Source organism: Ahaetulla prasina, chromosome 3, assembly GCF_028640845.1.
Source record: "Ahaetulla prasina isolate Xishuangbanna chromosome 3, ASM2864084v1, whole genome shotgun sequence".
Classification (NCBI taxonomy): Eukaryota; Metazoa; Chordata; class Lepidosauria; order Squamata; family Colubridae; genus Ahaetulla; species Ahaetulla prasina.
Window position 1 is genome coordinate 224,328,646 of NC_080541.1, and position 25,970 is coordinate 224,354,615.

The following is a 25,970-nucleotide window of genomic DNA, read 5'->3' on the forward strand; positions in this document are numbered from 1 at the left end:
TCTTTGGCCGAAGAGGTTGTAGAAAAAATGCTTTTAAAAGCCTCCTCTGACGATCCCAGCTGAGCCGCACAATCATCAGAGGCTTTTTTTTTTTAACTTTTAAAAGCATTTTTTCAGCCGAAGAAAAAATGCTTTTAAAAGTTTAAAAAAAATATTTCTGATGATCGTGTGGCTCAGCTGGGCATGGGGGTGAGTGGGCAGGGATTTTTGCTACCGGTTCTCCGAACCACCTGCCGCCATCGCTACCGGATCAGACGATCCGGTCCAAACCGGGAGCATTTCACCCCTGCTCCAGCCCCCTAATTATTCTTGTTGCTCTTCTCTGCACTCTTTCCAGTGGGTTAGAATCTCAGAACGAACCTTCCTGCTTATTTAAAAGGAATGGAGAAAAGGCCTTAATTTCCTACGGATATAGTTTGAGCCTTCCTTTCGGCATGAAGCTCTATTCATCCCTGTAAACAAAACAGTTGCCAAGCGAAAATTACTCCCTGCATTCATTCATAAAAGTTTCTCGAACGGGTAATTCATAAAAATCTCTGCCAATGGTGTCGAGAAGAGAGGGGAGGGAAAAACATAAAAGAAAACACCGCCTGTTTTCGGTGGCGCATCTATGACAAATATAGAGAGTTGGCGAGTTGGCGTATTTTTGTGGGATAATCGTTTTTTATGGTCTTTTATTTGCAAAGCTGGTTTTGCGAACAGGAAGAATGACTCGTAATGAGAGGTACCCAGATGGTCTCTGGGTAAATGCAGAGCAATTAATGCTGGTAGCAAAAACAAGCCAATTTGTTTGGGGGAAAAAAATAGGATTACAAAGAAATGTTTCTTGGCTCTTGAGAATAATAATAGGCGCATCGGTGGAATATCGGTTTCGCTGCCGTTGTAACTTCGGTCACTGTTGTAAGTAGAGGACTACCTATATAGCAAAGAGGTTACTATTTGCTATATAGGTAGTCCTCTACTTATAACAGTTCATTTAGTGACCGTTTGAAGTTAACAACAGCAGCGAAAAAAGTGACCCGTGATCATTTTTCATACTTATGACGGTTGCAGTATCCCCATGGATGTGATTTACATTTGGATGCTTGACAATGACTCACCTTTATGACGGCTGCAGTGACCTCCTTTTGCGACCTTCTGACAAGCAAAAGTCAATGTGGAAGCCAGATTCACTTAACGACTGTGTGACTCATTTAAGAAGTGCAGCGATTCGCTTAACGGATGTGGCAAGAAAAGTCGTAAATCGGAACCAGTTGCCAAGCCTCTTAATTTTGATCATGTGACGGGATGCTGCAATGGTTGTAAGTGTGGAAAAGCAGTCATAGGTCACTTTTTTCAATACCGTTGTAACTTTTGAATTATTATTATTATTATTATTATTTATTAGATTTCTATACCGCCCTTCTCCCGAAGGACTCAGGGCGGTGTACAGCCAAAGTAAAAGCAAACAATACAATATACAATTAAAACGAAATTAAAAAACTTATTACACAATTGGCCGAAAACTTTAAAACATTTAGAATTCTAAAAACCCATTAAAATTCATATAAAATTTAGGAATATGGAATATAAATTTTAAAATACAAGAAAATTTAAGCCAGCCCCGCGCGAATGAATAAATACGTTTTCAATTCGCGGCGAAAGGTCCGAAGGTCAGGTATTTGGCGCAAACCAGGGGGAAGCTTGTATTGTCTTTTAATATGCCTGTGAACCGCCCTGAGTCCTACGGGAAATGGTGCGGTATAAAAGTATGATTAATAAATAAATAAAATAAATAAGTTCCAGAAGGTAGGAGCCCCCACAGAGAAGGATCTTCCCCCTGGGGCCCGCCAGCCGACATTGTTTGGCGGACGGCACCCTGAGAAGTCCTTCTCTGTGAGAGTGTACAGGACGGTGGGAGGCATAAGGTAGCAGTAGACGGTCCCGTAAGTACTAAATGGTAAAGTACCATTTAGTGAATGGTCACTAAACGAACTGTTGTAACTCAAGGATGATCTGTAGAATAACTGAAAAACAAAATTGGAAGAGACCTTATAGGTCTTCTAATCCAGCCTCCTGCTCAAGCAGGAAAGCCTACACCATTTCAGACAAACGGTTGTCCAATCTCTTCTTTAAAACTTCCAGTGTTGGAGCATTCACAACTTCTGGAGGCAAGTTGTTCCACTGGTTAATTGTTCTCACTGTCAGGAAATTTCTCCTTAGTTGGATCTCTCCTTGATTAGGTTCCATTCGTTGTTTCTTGTCCTGCCTTCATGTCAGTGGTGAAATCTGAAACGGTTTATTACCGGTCCGCTGGCTGGGCATGCGTGCCGTGCGCGTGCATGCACAGTGCGAACCACGCACCAAATGCGAGATGCGCGTGCACGCCAAAAGGAGGCATGGGGTAAGTAGAACAGCGCACGGAAGGGGGGGGTGATCAGCTGTGGCGCGCGATCTTTTTTTTTTACTTTTAAAAGCATTCGGTTGAATAGGTTGTAAAAAAATGCTCTTAAAAGTAAAAAAAAAAAGGCTCTGACAATCGTGTGGCTCAGCTGTGATCGTCAGAGCCCTTTTTTAAAACCTTTTAAAAGTATTTTTTTAAAAGAAGTGGCGAACAGGCAACTGGACGATTGGGTGGGCATGGGCGGGGGGGGCAGGGATTTTTGCTACCGGTTCTCCGAACCACCAGCCGCCATCACTCTGGGATCCTCCGGTCCGAACCGGGAGCATTTCACCCCTGGCTACCCCGAGATACCGGAACTGTGTCTCCCCTAGTCCTTCTTTTCATTAAACTAGACATCTCCAATTCTTGTAACCGTTCTTCATATGTTTGAGCTTCCAGTCCCCTAATCATCCTGGTTGCTCTTCTCTGCACTCTTTCTAGAGTCTCAGCATCTTTTTTACATCGTGGCGACCAAAACTGAATGCAATATTCCAAGTGTGGCCTTATAAAGTGGTATTAACACTTCACATGATCTTGAGTCTATCCCTCTGTTGATGCAGCCCAGAACTGTGTTGGCTTTTTTGGAAGCTGCAGCACACGGCTGGCTCATATTTAAGTGGTTGTCCACCAGGAATCCAAGATCACTTGGAGATCAACTCTTCCGAGGCAATGCCAATTCTCCAGACATTGGGGATCTGATAATTGATCTGAAAGATGGATTGGGAGGCCAGGGGCGCCCCATAGAAAGGAGGAGGAACCAGTCAAGAAGGACAGGGAAGGTCCCTCCAATGGGCCTCCCCCTGAAAGAGCAAAAATTCTGAATTAAAAGACTTCCGGTAGAAGAAAACAAGCAGGATACTGGCAGCTTATGAGAAGAGAAGCTGGCAGAGAGGAGGCCGAAAGCAAAACAGCTGTTTTTACAGCTCGGATTGGCAGAGTTCTGATATAATAATTGCATGTTTCGAGAAATAAAACGATAGCTTTCGCGTTTGGTTCGCCAGAGACGTTTGCATCTCTGTGTGAGATGTTGTGTCGCTCAGTGTTGTGATCTCTCGAGCTAAGGAGCCAGTCCTCATGAAACCTTCCCGATCACCTGGGTTGAAAGACCCCTGATCTATCCCAGGCCCCTTCTCTTTTGCAAAGGTTGTCCTATCCCCACCCCCCTTGCAAAACTCCCAACCACACTAGCACAACGTTTTCTCAACGGTTGGAACTTTAAGAAGGGCGAACTTCAACTCCCAGAGGCTCCTGGGGCTGGCTGGGGAACTCTGGGAGTTGAAGTCCGCCCTTCTTAAAGTCCCAACCGTTGAAGAAAACGGTTGCAGCGCTAAGCTGATAGGGTGTCAGGGAAGAGGATGTGAGAGGCCCCGTCTTATGCAAAATTTGGTTTATTTGCTGTGCATCGTCTCCTCGGCTGCGTCAACTTGATTTCCGAAGAAAGCAAAGAAGAACTTAAAAGGATTGAGCGCACCTCCCTCCCTTTTCTCTCTTAATATAAAAAGCTAATTTGGGTCGAATAAATTTTATGGAAATGATACCCATCTTGAGTCTATCCCTCTTTTACCATCCCTGCTTCCAAAATATACTGGGAGGGCTGGGTGAAGTTTTTTTTTTTTTTTAAAAAGGATTTTTTATTTATTTTTTACAAACAAATCAATGGGTGAACAGTGCGGGCTACCTGAGCATCATGCATCCTAATGCAAATAAAGCTAGTAAAATTGATCCTAGTTATTACGTTCAATCGGCTTATATAGTTCTAATAATGTTACGCCCTTGTAATAAGCTGCAATCTTAACCATTATTCCATGTTGTCTTCATTTTATTATATGAAAGGGTCTTACACGAACGTTTCCCCTTCCCTTATTTCTATCACTTGCTCTTAACTTTTAATCATGTCACTTTTTACTGGAAAACGTTTTCTTTCTAGCCTAGTTCGCTTGGTTCGCCAGTTGCGCCCCTTCCTTGACCGGGATGCCTTATGCACGGTCACTCACGCTCTGGTCACGTCTCGGTTGGATTATTGCAATGCTCTACATGGGGCTGCCCTTGAGGTGCACCCAGAGGCTGCAGTTAGTCCAGAATGCGGCTGCGCGAGTAGTAACGGGAGCCACTCGTGGCTCCCACGTAACACCACTGCTGCGCAGTCTGCACTGGCTTCCTGTGGTCTTTCGGGTGCGCTTCAAGATTTTGGTTACCACCTTTAAAGCGCTCAATGGCTTAGGGCCCGGGTACTTACGAGACCGCTGTTACCTTATGCCTCCCACCGACCCATACGCTCACACAGAGAGGGCCTTCTTAGGGTGCCGTCCGCCAAACAGTGTCGGCTGGCGGCCCCCAGGAGCAGGGCCTTCTCTGTTGGAGCTCCGACGCTCTGGAACGAACTTCCCCCTGGCTTACGCCAAGTGCCTGATCTTCGGACCTTTCGCCGTGAGCTAAAAACACACTTATTTATTCAAGCGGGACTGGCATAATAGTTTTACTCTTTTAAATTGGGTTTTTATTGTTTTAGGGTTTTCAAATTTTAATGTCGGCCTTTTTTTCCCTGTAATTTGCTTTGTTTTAAATTCTGGTTTTAATTGTATATATATTGAGTTTTATTCTTGGCTGTACACCGCCCTGAGTCCTTCGGGAGAAGGGCGGTATAAAAATCTAATAAATAAATAAAATAAAAATACCTAACTTCTAGTCGCGTCACCTACCTAAAAAAAGAAAAGAAAAGGAAAAAAAGCAAATCGGAACAAGAAGGGCTGGATGAAGTTTGTTGAGGCAGGTAGTCCTGGACTTACAATCATTCATTGAAGGACCATTTGAAGTTACAGTGACAGGTTCCTGCATGAGAAGGGGTTGGACTAGAAGACCTCCAGGGTCCCTTTTGACTCTTGTTATTCTGGGGGAAAAAGTGATTCATGCCCGTTTTTCGCACTTCCAGCATCCCCATGGCCATGTGATCAAAGTTAAGACACTTGCCAGCTGACTCAGATTTATGACGGTTGCAGTGCCCCCGGGCTCACGCGAGCCCCTTTTGCGGCCCTCTGACAAGCGAGACGTCAATAGCGAAATCCAGATTCACTTAACGACGGTGTGACTAATTTTTAACAAATGCTGCAATTCACTTAATTGTGTCCAGAAAAGTTGTAAAATATGAGGTGGGGGTTATCGCTTAACACGTGTCTCACTTAGCAACAGAGAGGTTGGGCTCTGTTGTTGTCTCTGATTAGTCGAGAACTAATCTCTGTTTAAGGTCGTAAAAGCAGGACAGACTCACTTCTGTCGCTTAGCGACAGGAATTTTGAGCTCAATTGTGGTCGTAAGCCGAGGATTAGCTCGCATGGCCGTGTCTGGAGCAGAGAAGCTTCTAGCAAGCCGATAATCCAGGGAGCCCTCCGTAAAATCAGCGTCCGTTCTGGAAATCTGTGTTTGGTTGACGTGTTTGAAAGATCCAGCAGTAGGACGGGAACTTGAGAAAGGAAGGTCAGATATCTCCACCACCTTCCAGCCACCTTCCTTCCAAAAAGGGCCGTGGGGTTTAGCAGGAAGAGGAATGCCACTACGCTCTTGTGGCCCAAAAGCAGGGGTGAAATGCTCCCGGTTCAGACCGGATCATCCGATCCGGTAGCAATGGCAGGTGGTTCGGAGAACTGGAAGCAAAAATCCCTGCCCCCCATACCCAGCTGAGCCGCGCAATCATCGGAGGTTTTTAAACTTTTAAAAGCATTTTTTCCTACGGCCGAAAAAATGCTTTTAAAAGTAAAAAAAAAAAGCCTCTGATGATCGCGCAGCTCAGCTGGGATCGTCAGAACCCTTTCAAAGCATTTTTTCTACAAGCTGTTCGGCTGAAGAAGCTGTAAAAAATGCTTTTAAAAGGCTCCTCTGGCAATCCCAGCTGAATTGCCTCATCATCAGAGGCTTTTAAAAACATTTTTTTACAACCTCTTCAGCCGACCAACCAGTGATGGCTAAGCTTTTTGCCTCCCTGAGGGGGAGCGCAGGGTGGTTGCGCGCGCACATTCCAGTCCCACCGGAAGTTGGCAAACGGGCCATTTCCGGCCTCCGGGAAGGTGGGGAAGGCCGTTTTTGCCCTCCCCAGGCTCCTAGAGAGGCTCTGTAGCCTGGGGAGAGCAAAAAACTGGCCTCCCCCCTCCCAACTCCGGAGGCAGGAAACAGCCTGTTTCCCTGCTTCCTGGTGGCCCAGAAGGCCCAAAAATCATCCGGCCAGTGCACGCATGCGTGGCGGAGCTGAGCTTGCATGCCCACCAATATGGCTTCGTGTGCCACCTGTGGCACGCGTGCCATAGGTTCACCATCACGGACCTATACCATTTCAGACAAGTGACTGTCTAGTCCAAGGGTCTCCAACCTTGGCAACTTTAAGACTTGTGGACTTCAACTCCCAGAATTCCTCAGCCGGATGTGTCTGTTTCTTTTTCTCTTACCCTCCAAAGTGGAGAGATTGCAGAGGAAGGGATTATAAGAGAGTAAGCAAAGCTGGCTGAGGAATTCCGAGAATTCAAGTCCACAAGTCCTAAAGTTGCCAAGGTTGGAGACCCCAGATTCTAGTCCAGGGGTGTCAAACTGGATTTCTTCAAGGGCCGGATCAGCATTAGTAGTTGTCCTCCACAGGCCAGCTGGGGGGGCTGGGGAGAGGAGATGGGACGGACACCTCCTGCAGCACTCTGCTGGCCAAAACAGGGCACAGGGGACACACGAGACCCCCCTATGCCCCATTTTGGCTGCCAGAATGCTACAGGAGGCCATCCAGGCCCAAAATGGGCTGGGGAGATTGCATGAGTCCCCCCCACCTCATTCCATTTTGGCTGCCAGAGACACTGCAAGCAAGTCCTTTGCTAACCACCCCACCGCACCCTCGGACCAGATCCAGCCCGTGGGCTTTGAGTTGGACACCCCTGGTTTAGCCTCTTCGCACGTCCATAAATTGTCCATCGGATGCATCCCCCGCCCCCAAGATGCAGGAAGGCCTCCAAAAAAGCTCTTGCATCTTGAGTCACAACATGTCGGCCGCGAACGTCGTGCAGTCTTAACAATAGGATGGGAAGACGGGAACTCTCTCTCGGTCCCCACCCTTCGTTTCTTCTGCACACTGCCACGCTTCTCAACCACTTCCTCAGTGTGGTCACTGCCTTCCTTATGTCTAGGAACCCTCCTTGCGAGCTCTCGGCCGGCGGCTGCAGCAGCTTTCCCCAAAAAGGCCTTGGGTCTTGCATTTGGTTACGCCATTTCCGCCGTCACTCCCTTTCCTGTTAAGTAAGTTCTTGCTTACTTGCTTCCTTCTCCTCTTGTTTTCTACTGCATTTGGGCGCCTCTCTTCTTCTTCTTCTTCTTCTTTGTCTTTTCTTCCAAACGTATTATGACAAGCTCGGGAAAAGAGCTCCAGAGGTCTTGGAGAAGCTTCCAGGATGGCTAGATGGGATGGTGTCTCGGCCATGGAGCAGGTATGGGGGAGGTCTTCCAGCTCGTAATTCTTCCCCTTGGGGTTTTTGAAGGTGGTCTACATTGGGTTTCCTGCCAACACGGTGAGCGTTGGAGAAGGAGTGGAATCGAAAGAACCCGAGAAGGTCAACCTATATCCAGTTGGAATGGCTTGCCTTCAAAAAGTTTGCCCAGAATTGTATGGGTGGGTCTTCTGCTTGGGCAGGGGGTTGGATTGGAAGACCTCCAAGGTCCCCTCTGACTCGGCTGTTTCGTTATTCTGCTTAGGCAAGGGGTTGGACTAGAAGACCTCCAAGGTCCCTTCCAGTCCTATGATTGTATATGCTAATTGGGTGGAAGATCGTTGGAGAAAGATCCAACCTAGAATTAAGGAGGAATTTTCTGACCTTGAGAACAAACTATCCTGACTATCCCTCCAGAAGCTGTGGGTGCTCCATCACTGGAGGTTTTCAAGAAAAGATTGGATAGCCATTTGTCCAGAATGATATATAGGATCTCCTGCTTGGGCTTGGGGGTTGGGCTAGATGACCTCCAAGGTCCCCTTCCAAAACTCTCAAAGTCTGTATTTTGTATTCTCAATGTACCGTATCTCTTTCTAATCAACGTTGGAGAACAGCTTTGCAGAATGGAGTACTTGTTCCTTTTTTATAGGTATACTTATTTATAATTGTGATTTACGGCGGAGGGCGGGTGAGGATTAATACAGCATTTTGCACATTGGTTTAATGTTCATAGCGCACCAACAGGCCCCGGGTGCATGTCTCTTCTTCATATTTCCATGTCTTTCTTGGTGGCCCACCACAGGTTGAAAAAGGAAAATAACAAATGTGTGATAAAGGGAGTTTTTAGTAGGTCACAAACGCTTGCTTAGTTTTGCTGTTTTGTGAACTCTTCTTGTGTGAAAGGATTTCCGCAGATTGCAGTTAGATTTCGTTTTCAGTTGTGCGAGTTCAAGCACTAGTTTGTCAGCTTAGCTGAGCCTCGTTTGATAATATCTCTCTAGGGACATTGGATTTTTGTTTTATATAGGTAGTCCTCAATTTAACGACAGTTCATTTAGTGACCGTTCAAAGTTACAACGGTACTGCACAAAGTACTGACTTACGACCGTTTTTCACGCTTCACGACCATTGCTGCATTCCGCACGGTCACGTGATCAAAAATTCAGACACTTTGGCCACTGCTTCGTATTTATGACGGTTGCAGGGCCCCGGAGGCTACGTGATCCCCTTTTGCAGCCTTCTGACAAGCAAAGTCAAGCCAGATTCACTTAACAACCGTGTGACTTGTTTAACAACTGCAGTGATTCACATAACTGTGGCAAGAAAGATGGTAACAGGGGCCAAAATTCACTTAACTGTCGCGCTTAGGGACAGAAATTTGGCGCTCAATTGTGGTCGTAAGTCGAGGATACTTTGGGTTTGGGATTCGGATATCAGCCAGTCTTCAAAGGCTGCAGTGACATGACGTGTGTCATAATCTTAATTGCAATGACACCCTGAATTTTTGGTTCCTCTCTCCGCCATCCCCCACCCTGGGGTCGCCATCATTATTGAAATGGCATATCTCATATTTGTCCAGGAGATAAAAATCAGATTTTAAAGTCTTTTGCATGCGTGGTCGGATAGCAGAACATAGAATGCGGAAATTGCTTTGATGTGCAACGTAAGTCAAGCCAGTGAAGCTATCAGCAAATCTCTTTTTTTTCTTTTTTCTTTTTAAATTCTGGGGAACTTGATAGGCCTGGCTGAGGACTCATTTTAAATTATAATCTCCACATTAGACATCCTGGCTTGTGATGCTTTTACTAGCTGAGACCTTCTCGCTAAGCAGCACCTAAAGGCTTGAGATTATAAAACGCTCATTTCTTTGAAAGCTTTATCTGTTGAGTCCGGGTTCAATTATTATTGCTTTTTCAGCAAAGATCTTTTCAGTGCCGGAAGCTTTTCCATACGCTAATCAACTCGGTCCTGTCCTATGCAACCGGGAGAGTAGAATAGGGCGAGATAAAAACGCCATTAAAATTGTCAAAAAGTCATTAAAATCAGTTTCTGCATTCCCTCCCAGTCAAAAAAGAATCCGGGTGCTTCGGTTGAAGAGGTTTTCTTGCCCTTCTCTTTGTCTCTTTGCAAAGTAGGGGCATCTCATTTCGATTTCTCTTCTTATTTTGCTTTTAGCAAAATTCCCTGGCCAGCTTGGCTTTGGCGAGCTAAGGAAATACAAGAAGTATTTAGAAGATCTCAAATTGAACAAAGCTGTTCATTCAGTGAGGAATTAGAGTAGGGGTGAAAGCTAGCAGGTTCTGACAGGTTCTGGAGAACCGGTAGCGGAAATTTTGAGTAGTTCGGAGAACCGGCAAATGCCACCTTTGGCTGGCCCCAGAGTGAGGTGGGAATGGGGATTTTGCAGTATCCTTCCCCTGCCACGCCCACAGAACTTCCCCCTGGTTTACGTCAAGTGTCTGATCTTCGGACTTTTCGCCGTGAGCTGAAAATGCACCTATTTATTCAATACTGGATTAAAATTTTATTGGGGTTATTTATATTTTAAGGTTTTTAAATTGTTTTAAATTTTCGGCCACCTTATAATATGTTCTATTTTAATCTCTTTTAATGTGTATATACCGAATTTTTACTTGGCTGTACACCGCCCTGAGTCCTTCGGGAGAAGGGCGGTATAAAAATTGAATAAAATAAATAAATAAATAAATAAATTAAATTTCATGACTGAATTAGAGCCTGCTGTGCCTCTTCCTTGAGTGTGTACACGCAACAACTTTATATAACTGGACTAGTTCAAACCCTGATTCACAAAACCTTCATTGACCTTGGAGGTTTTTTTGGGTGTGTGTGTTGTGAATGCAGTCCTTCCGGCCAGTGGTGAAATGTAAAATTTATTACTACCGGTTCTGTGGCCGTGGCTTGGTGTGGGGGGGTGTAATGTGACTGGGTGGGCATGGACAACTTTTTTTTTTTAACTTTTAAAAGCATTTTTTCTACAACCTCTTTGGCCGAAGAGGTTGTAAAAAAAATGCTTTTAAAAGCCTCTGATGATCCCAGCTGAGTTGCCTGATCATCAGAGGCTTTTCTTTTCTTCTAAAAGCATTTTTTTTTGCCTATAAAAGAAAAAAAAAAGCCTCTGACGATCAGGAAACTCAACTGGGATAGCCAGAGCCTTTTAAAAGCATTTTTTCTACAACCTCTTCGGCTAAAAAGGTTGTAGAAAAAATGCTTTTAAAAGCCTCGACGATCCCAGCTGACTTGCGCGATCATCAAGAGCCTTTTTTTTTTACTTTTAGAAACATTTTTTCAGCCGAAGAAAAAAATGCTTTTAAAAGGCTCTGATGATCTCAGCTGAGTTGCCTGATCGTCAGAACCTTTTAAAAGCATTTTTTCAACAACCTCTTCGGCCGAAGAGGTTGTAGAAAAAATGCTTTTAAAAGCTTCAACGATCCCAGCTGACTTGCGCGATCATCAAGAGCCTTTTTTTCTACTTTTAGAAGCATTTTTTCGGCTGAAGAAAAAAAAATGCTTTTAAAAGAAAAAAAACAACCTGGTGATCACGTGGCTCAGCTGGGCATGGGCGGGGTGGGGGGGGCACAGGGAGTTTTGCTACCGGTTCTCCGAACCACCCACCACTATCGCTACCGGATCAGGCGATCCGGTCCGAACCGGGAGCATTTCACCCCTGCTTCCGGCACCTTGGCGTGGGAAATCCTGTGCAAAGCCAAACAAAGAGAGTTTTAATTCTGGCTAGTTTAGCCTGCTGCGTGAATGCAGTTCAGGATAGGAGAGCATGATTGTGTGAATTCTTGAAGCCTTGTGATACACTAGAAAGGAAGATGCGCGGCTGCCTTCCTTCTTGGCAATTGTGAGATTTTTTTGGGGGGGGAGGGGGAGGGTTTCCCCTTTTTTTAGCCAGCAGTCTGCTCTCTCAAGGTTTGAGGAAGGAGCCATTGTTATGTTCCTCACCCAACTTGGAGCCAACGGAGGCGCATTTTCAACCATGGTGGTGTGCACTCTTGCGCAATGAGTTTGTGGTGGTTGCAGACAGATGCTGCGTTCAATTTTCCTGGACCCTCAAGAGACCAACCCCCCCCCCCCCCAAACACCATTCAGTTGGGAAAATCCATTTGGTGCCCTGCAGATCTCCAGCTTTCAAATGTGAATCCATTTTTCCATTATTGTCCGAATTCCTTCTCCAAGAGGCAAAGTTAGTCCCTAACTTCGGTGCTTTTTTCCAAAGGCAGCTGGACTTTGGTTCTCCTTGGAAGACTTTTCCTTTGAAGACTTTCTTTTTCTTTGAAGAACTGAAGAAGCTTCTTGGATGAGGAGGGAAAGGTCTTCAAGGAAAAACAAAAAGTCCAATTGCCTTTGGAAAAAGCAAACTTGACCTGGATGACTGAGAATCTCGATAGACCCAGGGTCTCCAACCTTGGCAAAGCTGGCTGAGGAATTCTGGGAGTTGAAGTCCACAAGTCTTAAAGTTGCCAAGGTTGGAGACCCCTGGTCTAGGTGGCTCAGTGGCTAAGACACTGGGCTTGTCGATCAGAAAGGTTGGCAGTTCGGCGGTTCGAATCCCTAGTACAGGTCTCCTGCGTGAGCAGGGGGTTGGACTAGATGACCTCCAAGGTCCCTTGCAGCTCTGTTACTGTGAAGTCTTCCAAACCTGGCATTTTGTGCAGTTCACACCTACACACACCCATCTTAGCCGTGTGGATGCGGGCTTGCCGGGCAGCTGGGAAAAATGGCATGGTAGACCTTCCAGCCGTTAGTTCAGTACAGGCAGTCCTCGACTTACGACCACCCTCGAGTCCCAACGTTTCCGTTGTTAGGTGAGACATTGGTTAAATGAGTTTTGCCCCATGTTACGCCCTTTTCTTGCCGCAGTTGTTAAGCGAATCAACCACCGTTGATAAGGTAAATTACGTGGTTGTTAAGTGAGCCACAGTTGTTAAGCGAATCAACCACGGTTGATAAGATAGTTACGCGGTTGTTAAGTGAATCCGGCATCTCCTTCGACTTCGCTTGCCAGAAGGTCACAAAAGGGGGTCTCGTGACACTACAACGGTCATAAGTATGAGCCAGTTGCCAAGCGTCTGAATTTTGATCACATAAACGATGGGGATGCTTGCAAAGCTGGTTAGGGTGAAAAAACGGTCATAAGTCACTTTTTTCAGTGCCCGTTGTAACTTTGAATGGTCACTAAATGAACTGTTGTACGTCAAGGACTAACCTGTATACCTTTCTCGCCACCCAGATTAGACCCCCCCCCTCCCATTTGACTATTCTTAAGTAATGCTCCTAAGATAGTCCTCGACCTACGACCACAAAAATCTTCCGGCAATTGTTAAGTGAGTTTCGCCCCATTTTATGGCCTTTTTGCCACAATGGTTAAGGAATAAGTGCAGTTGTTAAGTAAATCATGTGGTCATTAAGCAAATCTGGCTTCCCCCCTTGACTTTGCTTGTTGGAAGCCAGCTGGGAAGGTTTATAGATGGTTTATCTATATACCTGGGAAGGTTTATAGATTTATTTATTTATTTATTTATTTTTCGTATTTTTATACCGCCCTATCTCCCTAGGGACTCAGGGCGGTTCACAGCCAAATAAAATATACATATAAATACAAATAAAACATCCATTAAAAACTTATTATAAATGGCCGAATAATTAAAAATGACAATAAAAATAATAAAATCCCCATTAAAACCAATTCAAATTTAAAATCTAGTCCAGTCCTGCGGAAATAAATAGATGTGTCTTAAGATCACATAAATACATGGCGGTTGCCCAGAATCTGAATTCTGATCACATGACCATGGCAATCCTGCAATGATCATAAGTCTTTTTTTTTCCCCCCCAGGGTCATTGTAACTCCAGATGGTCACTAAATGAACGGTTGTAAGTTGAGGACTTCCTGTATTTGGATTTAAACAGGAGTGTCCTCAGTTTACAATCTAAAACAGGGATTCTCAACCCCTGGGCCATACCAGAGACCAGGCCGCCCAAAGAACAGAACAGAACAACAACAGAGTTGGAAGGGACCTTATAGATCATCTAGTCCAACCCCCCCTGCCCAAGCAGGAGACCCTACACCATTTTGTCTAGTCTCTTCTTGAAAGCCTCCAGTGTTGAAGCTCCCACAACTTCTGTTCCATGGGTGGATGGTTCTCACTGTCACAAAATTTCTCCTTATTTCTAGGTTGAATCTCTCCTTGTTCAGTTTCCATCCATTTTTTCCTTGTGTGACCTTCAGGTGCCTTGGAAAATAGCTTGACCCCCTCCTCTCTGTGGCAGCCCCTCAAATATTAGAAGACAGCTATCCTGTCTCCCCTGGTCATTCTCTTCACTAGACTAGCCATGCCCAGTTCCTGCAACCATTCATCGTATGTTTTAGCTCAAAATTTCCGCTACCGGTTCTCCAGAACCTGTCAGAACCACCTGGATTTCACCTCTGCTCCAGTCCCCTAATCATCCTGGTTGCCCTTCTCTGCACTGTTTCTAGAGTCTCGGCATCTTTTTTTATAGCCCCATCCGCGAGATACAGGCAGCATGCAAAACTGCATCCTCTCGGGTCCATGAAAAACCTTTTTCCACAGAATCAGTCCCTGGGGGGCCAAAAGGATCTTAAAAAATCAAGATGGTGGCTAGAATGGTGCACCTGAGATGACTCTCTGTTTTAAGCGAAAACCTGATCCCATGTTGTGACTGCCATTTTCGTACATTTTGGATACCCTGGGGTTCATACGCATGTTTTCCATGCCGAGAGCCAGAGATAGAGGTGGCTTTAAACTCATCTTGCTGGAGGAGCTGGGCTTCAGAAAGCAGATGTGATCGAGGCCTACAGCTAAATTAATCCTTTCCATCTGTATCTCATTTCATTCATTTCGTTACATGGTTGGGGCAATCTCCAACCCCTCCCTGCATTTAATCTTTTTTTTTTAATTTGCATTTATATCCTGCCCTTCTCCGAAGACTCAGGGCGTCTTACACTATGTCAAGCAATAGTCTTCATCCTATTTGTATATTATATACAAAGTCAACTTATTGCCCCCAACAATCTGGGTCCTCATTTTACCTACCTTATAAAGGATGGAAGGCTGAGTCAACCTTGGGCCTGGTGGGACTAGAACTTGCAGTAATTGCAAGCAGCTGCTGTTAATAACAGACTGTCTTAACAGTCTGAACCACTCAGAGGCCCTTTCCTCCATTGTGTTTTAAAGTTAATTTTTGGATTTTTGCAGGGCATATTCAAAGGGCAGAGTGATTCGTGTTGTCCTCTCTTATCTTTTTATCCTGTTGTGACCCTCGTTAGATTTGTGTGGGAGATGCGTTCAGACAAGGTACTGGCCTCAAATCGAGGCTTGTTGGCTGCAGTTGTAAAACGCAGTGGCTGCAAAACTCCAGCTAACCACCAGAGGGCAAGAAAGAGAAACAGACTTCTAACCCGTTGCTGCCCCCTTGTGCTCCTCTGAAAGTTTGCAATTCGGGTCTTAGGAACTCCTGACTAAATTTGATTCATCCGCATTTTAGGTTTTCTGGAGCTGAGCCTGTCGCACAAACAGCTGGCTGCTTTGCTTAGCTAAAGGGTTCAGTATCAAATGCAAACCCAGAATATGGGTTAAATCAGTAACCAGGTTAAGTGCCATTTTGGAATCCGGGAAGGGGTGACTATCTGTGGGGAATTATCGAAAACTTGTTGGTTTTATTCAAACACTGCCATTAGGAATATAGGCAGAGTGATCTTCAAAATTTAGATTACTTTAACATATAGTTTGTTTTGTGTTTTAGCCATTGTTTCTACACCAAACTGCTTCAGTATATTTTGGCACAGTGTTTTTCTATCTTGGCATTTTTAAGATGGGTAGACTTCAACTCCCAGAATTCCCCAGCCAGCAGGCTAGGGGATTCTGGGAGTTGAAGTCCACCCATCTTAAAGCTGCTAACATTGAGAAACACAAGAATGTGAACATATTGGATCCACTGAGGCAGGAGAGAAAACAATTGGTATTTTAGCGCTATTCTGTCAAATTTAGGTTTTTCAGACCTTCCAAAGCCGTCTTTTAGCTTTAGTTTGACTTTCCGACTTCGGTTTTTCCTGAGAATTTTTTTTATAGGTTCAGAAAATGTATACAGATAGTCCTCAACTTACAACAGTTTGTTTAGTGACTGTTCAAACTTATAACAGCATTGGAAAAGAAAAAGATGACCAGTTTTCACCCTTACAGCTGTTAAGGCATTCCTGTGGTAATCAAAATTCAGACGCTTAGCAACCGGTTCCTCTTTATGACGGTTGCAGTGTCCCGGGGTGACGTGATCCCCTTTTGTGACCTTCTGACAAAGTCAGTGGGGAAGCCTGATTCGCTTAACAACCATGTTGCCTAACTTAACACACCTGCAGTGATCCACATAACAATTGTGTCAAGAAAGGTTGTAAAATGGAGCGAAATTCACTGAACAACTGTCTCGCTTAGCAACAGAAATTTTGCGCTCAATTGTGGTCATAAGTCGAGGACTACGTGTATTGGAGAGGAAAGTGCATTTGGTAATGAAAAACTACCTGCTAAAGTATCCTATGTCGGGAAAATGTATATGAACGATGGATTTGGTGAAAAGCTTGAAGAAAAAAAAAGGAGGAAGAGGAAGCTACCTAAAAATAGATGCACATCCTCAAACTCTTAAAATGGTTTTGCAAAATGGCAAGACAAACATGGAGTTTCCAATGGCAAATAGAAATAAGATAATTTCTCTACCGGTCAGTGACAGATGGAGAGCCTGTGATGTAGTGGTGAAGGTGTTAGACTAGAAATGTGGAGACTGTGAGTTCTAGTCCCGCCTTAGGCATGAAAGCCAGCTGCGTGACTTTGGATCAATCAACAGGACACAGTGAGTTATAGTTCCGCCTTGGGCATGAAGACCAAATGGGTGACATTGGGCCAATCACAAGGAGATTCTTGAGTTCTAGTCCCACTCTAGCCATGAAAGTCAGCTGGGTGACTTTTGAGCAATCGCTGGGAGACCGGGAGTTCTAGTTCTGCCTTAAGCAAGAATGCTTCTTGAGTGACTTGGTCAGTCAGTCCCCAGGTGACTGTGAGTTCTAGTCCCACCTTAGGTCTGAAAGCCAGCTGGGTGACTTTTGACCAATCACCAGGAGACAGTGAGTTCTAGTCCTGCCTTAAGCAGGAATGCCTCTTGGGTGGTTTTGGATCCATCCCCAGGTGACTGTGAGTTCTAGTCCCATTTTAGGCCTAAAAGCCAGCTGGGTGACTTTTTACCCATCACCAGGAGACAGTGAGTTCTAGTTCTGCCTTAAGCAGGAATGCCTCTTGGGGGACTTTTGGTTGGTCACCACATGACTGTGAGTTCTAGTCCCACCTTATGCCTGAAAGCCAGTTGGGTGACATTGGGCCATTCACCCAGAGACTGAGTTCTAATCCCGTCTCAGCTGTGAAGCCAGCCACTTTTACTCAGCCCTAGGAAAGAGCTAATGTTTCAGTTTTGGTCACCAAAATATATATTTTTTAAAAAGATGTTCAGATTCTAGTCTAGAAAGAGTGCAGAGAAGGGCAACAAAGATGATTAGGGGACTGGAGGCTAAACGGTTGTAGGAATTGGGTATGCCTAGTCTACTGAAAAGTAAGATTAAGGGTGACATGATAGCAGTCTTCCAATATTTGAGGGGCTGCCACAAAGAAGAGAGGGGGTCAACCTATTCTCCAAAGCACCTGAAGGCAGGACAAGAAACAATGGACGGAAACTCATCAAGGAGAGAAGCAACTTAGAACTAAGGAGAAACTTACTGACAGTGAGGACAATTAACCAGTGGAAGGACTTGCCACCAGAAGTTGTGGGTGCTCCATCATTGGAGGTTTTCAAGAAGAAGGGGGTTCGACTAGAACAGGGGTCTCCAACCTTGGTCCCTTTAAGACTTGTGGACTTCAACTCCCAGAGTCCCTCAGCCAGCAAAGCTGGCTGAGGAACTCTGGGAGTTGAAGTCCACAAGTCTTAAAGGGACCAAGGTTGGAGACCCCTGGACTAAAAGACCTCCAAGGCACCTTCCAGCTGTGTTATTCTGTTGAAAAACCCATCTCAAAGGAAGATAAATCTTGAACAAGCTAGGTACCACTGCCAAAAAAGTAGTTGGAGGCTTTGGAAGGATAAATTATTGAAGACAGCCCAACAGACTATCCAGATGTTGTGTTACACGATATCCAACAGATGAAGACATGGCCAGATGTGCAATATATATTTTTTTTTCAGGGACGTTGTAGAAATCCGGACCCGGTTTTGGAGCTAACAAAAGCCATTGAAAACGAAACATTGGCCACTTGTTTAAATCAGGGGGTCTCCAACTCCAATTCCTCGCTGGCTGTGGAATTCCCGGAGTTGAAATCCACAAAGTCTTAAAAGTTGCCAAGGTTGGAGACCCCTGGTTTAAAGTCCTTCTGCATTGGCAAATTTGCACCACATCTCACAACTGTGATTTGGTTCTGCTGAATAGGCCCACGCAGCTTTTGCAATCAGGCCAGCAAAGCCAACTAAATGAGGAAGCGGCTATTTGGGTGTGATAGTTTGTCCAGATATAGTAGCTAAATCGACAGCCAGGCAGGCGCCTGTCCCAAACAGGAGCCTGTTCAAACGTATGGTGGGGTAGCGAGCTCAGGATGATGGGTCCTGAGGTTTTTCAAAGTCCGTTTGGGCTACAGAAAGAATCACCCCAGGAAAAGCCCCACTCCTCCAAAAAGAAAAAGAAAAACGGAAGTTCATTTTGGGTAGCGACATGCCATCTGAAACACCCTCTTAAAAGAGGAAGAAGAAAGAATGTGCTAACCCCGAAGAGGAACAAAACGATGAAAAGGCGGATATTTCCCAAGAAGAGAAAATAGGATCTTGCTTTTAAAAAAAGGTTTAAAAGTGTTCTTGTTCTGGGAAGTTAGCAGTTGCATGCAGCAGGAGGCTAGCACTCAGTGGTATTACCAAATAGAGCAGTGTTTCTCAACTTTGGTGGCCTGAAGATGTGTGGACTTCAACTCCCAGAATTCCAGAGCTAGCCATGGTGACTCTGGAATTCTGGGAGTTGAAGTCCACATGTCTTCAAGCGGTCATTCTACAGCCAGCCATGGTGGCTCTGGAATTCTGGGAGTTGAAGTCCATGTGCCTTCAAGAGGCCATTCTACAGCCAGCCATGATGGCTCTGTAATTCTGGGAGTTGAAGTCCACACGTCTTCAAGTGGCCATTCTACAGCCAGCCATGGTGGCTCTGGAATTCTGGGAGTTGAAGTCCATGTGCCTTCAAGAGGCCATTCTACAGCCAGCCATGATGGCTCTGGAATTCTGGGAGTTGAAGTCCACACGTCTTCAAGCGGCCATTCCACAGCCAGCCATGGTAGCTCTGGAATTCTGGGAGTTGAAGTCCACGTGTCTTCAAAAGGCCATTCAATAGCCAGCCATAGTGGCTCTGGGATTCTGGGAGTTGAAGTCCATAAATCTTGAAGTGGCCAAGGGTGAGAAACACAAAATAGAAAGTTGGGGCTTGAACAGTGAGAGACCTTGTTGTAGATGAGGAAAGAGTAATCAGTAGCTCAGCCTGGATTTGCTTGTCCCGACGAAAGAATCGGATGAGTCCAAAGCAACCTTAGCTCGTCAGAGAAGCTACAGTAATTAGGAATTGACCCTAGTTAATCCTTGGATGGGATAAAGTCTCTTGCTTGAGCAGGGGGTTGGACTAGAAGACCTCCAAGGTCCCTTCCAGCTCTGTTGTTAAGGATGATATCCCAAGCTTCAGAGCAAACCGGAAAAATCTACATCCTGGAAGAATAAGAACCGAACCGCATTGTGCTATTACAGTTGGTCTGACACGAGATTACAGCTAGTCTGTCGTGTCCCACTCCTCCGCTGACGGCCGGGTCAGGGAAATCCGAATCAGGCGTGCCTCTGCAGCTCTGCCAAAGTCCTAGCAAAGTCCTCAGAGCAGGCAGGAGACCAGAAAGTGACTTCAGCAAGATATGTTCGACTTTGCCTGACTCAGAGAATGCCAGAAAGCAGGTCCTTTATATAGGCCATGGGGTGTGGCTCCATGACTCAGCACTCATTAAGGCCTGCCCCTCCCTTCCTTCTGTTGCCTCCGCCTATCAAGTCTTCTGAAGCGAGGGTCACTCCAGTCGGCAGCTGTTGGTAATTGACCTCCCTCAGGCTCACATGCTGTGGGGGAGGGGGAGGGGTCTAGTTGCTCCGTTTGCCTGGGCATGGAGCCAGAGCTGGGACCGGGAGGTGCTTCTTCCTCCTCAGCCTGCCTGGGCATGGAGCCAGGGCTGGGGCCGGGAGGCATACTAGGACATTCCTCAGCGTTCGGAAGCAGATAAGAAGGCCCCGGCTGCGGTGAGAGCGGGCAAGACACAACATAGTCCTTGATCACAACTGAGACCAAAATTTCTGTCCTCCCTCATTTTACGAACTTTCTTGTCATCGTCGTTAAGTGAACCCCTGCAGTCGTTAAATTAGTAACAAGGGTGGTTGATTGAATCTGGCTTCCCTGTTGATTTCCCTCCTACTCCTCCCCATAAACCCCACTCCCTTCTAGCACTGATGAAGTTACCTAGTACAAGGGTCTCCAACCTTAGTCCCTTTAAGACTTGTGGACTTCAACTCCCAGAGTCCCTCAGCCAGCAAAGCTGGCTGAGGAACTCTGGGAGTTGAAGTCCACAAGTCTTAAAGGGACCAAGGTTGGAGACCCCTGACCTAGTAGGTTAATAAAATATCTCCAAAAAAAGAACCAACCTCAAAGTGTGTTGGACTCCGCCAAGTATCCCACAGTCGTCCCCCCTCCTCTTCCCCATAAATCCCACTCCCTTCGAGCACTGATGACGTTACCTAGTTGGGTAATGAAACGTCTACAAGAAAACAACCCAGCTGAAAGAGCACCAAGGTGCCCGCAGTTCAACCCTGAGTAGAAATAATTCTCTTCTACCAAAATCCACATTGTTGTGAAAGAAAAGGTGTCGGTAAACATTTCGGGCTGGAAGTAAGAGCCAATTCTGAAAACATTCAGTGTGAAATCACACACACACACACACTTCGATTGCAACGGAGTGATGCGTTTAACGGCTAGCTGGGGATTGCAGAAGTTAAAATTTCAGCATTAGCTGGCTGGAAAATTAAAGGAGGAAGGAGGGGATGAAAGAGAGGACAGGTTATTAGTATTTTAGGGGTTTAGGCGAGGTCAGGAACACACCCATTTGTTTTTTTTTCCACGGGGGAGATAAGAAGAGATGGCTGTGACTTAGCAACGGGATTAGGTGTGACGGGCAATTTTGTATTACTCAAAGAGTTTTTCCTTTCATTTCGCCTGCCTTGCATAATAAGCCTTCTTTTTCTAAAGCCGTCTACGTGGGTGGAAACGAAGAGGTCAGGAAGTTTTGCAGCAAAACAACCGCATAGCATCTTCACCAGAGGTGGCATTCACCCAGTTCCACCTGGTTTACCCGAACCGGTAGGAGAAATCACGGGTGGACCCACTGCTACCCTATTTAGGCAGGTGTTTGAGGCTGGGCGCCGTCGTATCCCACTCCTCCGCTGACGGCCGGGTCAGGGAAATCCAAATCAGGCGTGCCTCTGCAGCTCTGCCAAAGTCCTAGCAAAGTCCTCAGGGCAGGCAGGAGACCAGAAAGTGACTTCAGCAAGATATGTTTAGACTTTGCCTGACTCAGAGAATGCCAGAAAGCAGATCCTTTATATAGGCCATGGGGTGTGGCTCCATGACTCAGCACTTATCCCGGCCTGCCCCTCCCTTCCTTCTGTTGACGCCGCTTATCAATTCTCCTGAATTAAGGGTCACTCCAGTCGGCAGCTGTTGGTAATTTACCTTCCTCAGGCTCACATGCTGTGGGGGAGGGGGAGGGGTCTAGTTGCTCCGTTTGCCTGGGCATGGAGCCAGGGCTGGGGGCTGGAGGCATACATTCCTCCGTGTTCGGAAGCAGATAAGAAGGCCCCGGCTGTGGTGAGATCGGACGAGACACAACAGGCGCCATGTGCGGATGGCGCACGAGAGAGAGCAAAGTGCATGGGCAAAAGGCACGTGTGAAGCGAGCGTGGACACGCACAGCGAACCGGTGGGTAACAACTGATGGGTGGGTAACCACTGATCTTCACACTATGGTCAATAGTACTAGCAATCCACCAGTGGAACAGGAGTTGCCTTCGGAAGTTGTGGGAGCTTCATCGCTGGAGGCTTTCAAGAAGAGACTGGACTGCCATTTGTCAGAAATGGTTTAGGGCGAGGTCTCCAACCTCGGCAACTTTAAGACTTGTGGACTTCAACTCCCAGAATTCCTCAACTCCCAGTATTCTGGAAGTTGAAGTCCACAAGTCTTAAAGTTACTAAGGTTGGAGACCCCTGGTGTAGGGTCTGCTTGGGCAGGAGGTTGGACTAGATGACCTACAAGGTCCCTTCCGACTCTGTTAATCTAATCTAATCAATAGCACTTAAACTTAAATGTACGTAGTCCTTGACTTAGGGCCACAATGGAGCCCGAAGCCTCTGTTGCTAAGTGAGACATTTGTTAAGTGAACTTTGCCCCATTTTATGACTTTTCTGGTCACAATTGTTAAGTGAATTACTGTCGTTAATGATGTTAGTGACACGGTTGTTAAGTGAAGCTGGCTCCCCACTTTTGACTTTGCTTGTCAGAAGTTCGCAAATGTGATCCTTGGATACTGCAACCATCCTAAAGTTGAGTCCGTCTCCAAGCCGCTGAATTTTGATCATGTAACAACTGGGAAGGATGCAGCTTTTTTTAGCGCCGTTGTAACTTTTGAACGGCCACTAAATGAACTGTTGTAAGTCGAGGACTACCTGTACTGTTTCACAGTGCTTTATATCCCTCTCTAAGCAGTTTACAGAGTCAGTCTCTTGCCCCCAACAATCCGGGTCTTCATTTTACCGACCTCCGAAGGATGAAAGGCTGAGTCAACCTTGAGCCAGTCAGGATCGAACTCTTGGCAGTGGGCAGACTTAGCCTGCAATATTGCATTCGGATTGGATTGGATTGGATTGGATTGGATTGGGTGAATGGATGGATGTGTTGTGACCCAGGCCCAAGTAGGTAGTAGGAAACTCAGTCAGTGAAAAAACAAACAAACTTTATTCGAACAGCTGAGAATTACTTCATTCCCAGCGTCGTTCAATTAAATGAAAGCAAATTCCTCCCAACACAAATTCCTCAGTCTTATCGCAAACCTTGGTCCAATTAGGCAAACTGCCAAAGGCCTTTCTTGGCAAATATCCAGAAGTCACAGATACAAAAATAAATGCAACAAAACGAAGCTACCAATGTTGTTTCAAACTTTATTCGAACAGCTGAGAACTACTTCATTCCCAGCGTTGTTCAATTAAATTAAAGCAAATTCCTCCCAATACAAATTCCTCAGTCTTATCGCAAACCTTGGTCCAATTAGGCAAACTGCCAAAGGCCTTTCTTGGCAAATGTCCAGAAGTCACAGATACAAAAATAAATGCAACAAAACGAAGCTAGCAACGTTGTTTTCCAGCAAAGCCCAAACACCATTGCTGGTCTTTTAAGCCTTATGGGAGGGGCCAATCATCTCTTGGCCCTACTCCCGAGTCGTCCTCTCTGCTTGAGCTGCTCTTGCCTTCTGGCAGCTCTTCTCATGCGTGCATTAGGAACAGGCTCCTCCTGTTCCTCTGTCTCACTACTATCAGTCTCTGGAAGCTCCGGAGTCTGCACATCACTCCCAGATGGACCTGGCCCCACCTCAGCCTCATCACTGTCCGATTCTGTTGCCAGCTCTGCAGTCTGCTGGTGGACCGCAACAGGATGGATGGACGGACAGGCAGCAGTAGCAATAGTACTTAGACTTATATACTGCTTCACAGTGCTTTAGAGCAGGGGTCACCAACTTTTCGGACCTCAGGGACCGCTAAATTCATAATTTTAAATCCCGAGGACCACTAATATGAATTTTTAAAACAGATAAATAGTATTTAGTGCAATATAAAAAATGCAAATAATTTTTCTGCGGACCACCAAAATTTTCTTGCGGACCACCAGTGGTCCACGGATCACTGGTCAGGGACCACTAAAGGATAAAGGGACTTGACCCAAGTCATGACATCGTTATGTGAAGGACATGGTCTTTACAGGTCTTCCTTGAGTTAACGACCACAGTGGAGCCCAAAACGTCTGTTGCTAAGTGAGACAGTTGTTAAGCGAGTTTTGCCCCGTTTTACGGCCTTTTCTTGCCACACTTGTTAAGGAAATCACTGCAGCGGTTAAGTTAGTAACACGGTTGCTAAGGCGGCCATCTTTGAAAGTTGACAAGATGTTCACCAGGGCATCTGATGCAGAGCGGAGGTCATCTGTTCTGCGTTGTCTGGTTGTTTTAGGGATTGTGAGCCATGGTGGCGCAGTAGTTAGAGTGCAGTATTGCAGGCTATACTTCTGCTGACTGCCGGCTGCCTGCAATTTGGCAGTTCGAATCTCACCAGGCTCCAGGTTGACTCAGCCTTCCGTCCTTTCGAGGTGGGTCAAACGAGGACCCTGATTGTTGGGGGCAAGAGGCCAGCTCTGTAAATTGCTTAGAGCAGGGGTCCCCAACCTTGGTCCCTTTAAGACTTGTGGACTTCAACTTGTGGACTCTGGGAGTTGAAGTCCACAAGTCTTAAAGGGACCAAGGTTGGAGAGCCCTGGCTTAGACAGGTCTGTGAAGCGATATATAAGTCTAAATGCTATTGCTGCTTTTATCATTGCAGATTTTCATCACAGGCTGATTTGTGCTGAGAATAGGAATAGAATAGAATAGAATAGAATAGAATAGAATAGAATAGAATAGAATAGAATAGAATAGAAGGGTTGGAAAGGGACCTTGGAGGTCTTCTAGTCCAACCCCCTGCTTAGGCAGGAAACCCTACACCACTTCAAACAAATGGTTGTTTAGTCTGTTCTTAAAATCTTCCAGTGTTGGAGCATTTACAACTTCTGTAGGCAACTTCTGTTCCACTGATTAATTGTTCTAACTGTCAGGAAATTCCTCCTTAGTTCTAGGTTGCTTCTCTCCTTGATCAGTTTCCACCCATTGCTTCTTGTCCTGCCTTCAGGTGCTTTGGAGAATAGCTTGACTCCCTCTTCTTTGGGGCAACCCCTGAGATATTGGAAAACTGCTATCGTATCACCCCTGGTCCTTCTTCTCATCAAACTTGACATACCCAGTTCCTGCAATGTGATTGGACACACAAGGAATTTGTCTTGGTGCATATGCTCTCTCAGGGTACATAAAAGAAAAGATACGTTCATCAAGGTACAACATTTACAAGGTACAGAATAGAATAGAATAGAATAGAATAGAATAGAATAGAATAGAATAGAATAGAATAGAATAGAATTTTTTATTGGCCAAGTGTGATTGGACACACAAGGAATTTGTCTTGGTGCATATGCTCTCAGTGTACATAAAAAAAAGATACGTTCATCAAGATACAACATTTACAACACAAAGGTTGTGTTTACATTTACAAAGAAGGATCTGGCTGTAATATTAATTAACACAGTCCCTGGAGGAAATCAGCAAGGCCTTGGAGGACACTAGCTGGTTTGGATAAAGGGATTCCAAGGAGGGGGAAAAAAAATATTTATTCATTTATTCGAAAGTTAAAAGTACAAAAATAACAAGCGAGGCTGTTTTTTCACCCAACCGTCTGGAGAAAAACGGAAGGCTTGTTCTCCCCGTTGCAAATGACGGTTCCATCTGGCCGCGTCTCCAAAATGTTGTCGGCACCCAGCACAAGGTGCAGATACAGGTAGCTTTTGACGTACGACTCCAGTGGAGTCCAGAATTCTGTTGTTCAGTGAGACCTTGGTTCAGCTGAGTTCTGCCCGGTTTTACGACCTTCCCTTGCCACGGTTGTTAAAAGTGAATCGCTGCGGCTGTTAAATGAGTAACGTGGTTGTTAAGTGAATCTGGTTCTCCCCCCCCCCACCCCCCTTTGACTTCGCTTGTCAGTAAATCGCAAAGGGGGAATTTCATAAAGGGATGAAATGTAAAATTCGTTACTACCGGTTCTTTGGGCGTGGCTTGGTGGTGGT

At 45.6% G+C, this 25,970-nt stretch overlaps 1 protein-coding gene across 3 annotated transcripts in view; it reads left to right on the forward strand.

Moving 5' to 3' along the window:
* The window catches only part of RGS19 (regulator of G protein signaling 19), a 76,005-nt gene that overhangs the window by 19,340 nt on the left and 30,695 nt on the right, over positions 1–25,970 (forward strand). Inside the window, exon 1 of one of the 3 annotated variants that reach the window (XM_058174579.1) lies at positions 7,561–7,684. The exons of 1 other annotated variant lie outside the window; for it this stretch is intronic. The gene's annotated coding sequence lies outside the window, so the exon portion shown is untranslated. Of the gene's footprint in view, positions 1–7,560; positions 7,685–7,733; positions 7,873–25,970 lie in introns of those variants that run through there. One more of the 3 variants, XM_058174578.1, reaches the window with a different exon arrangement.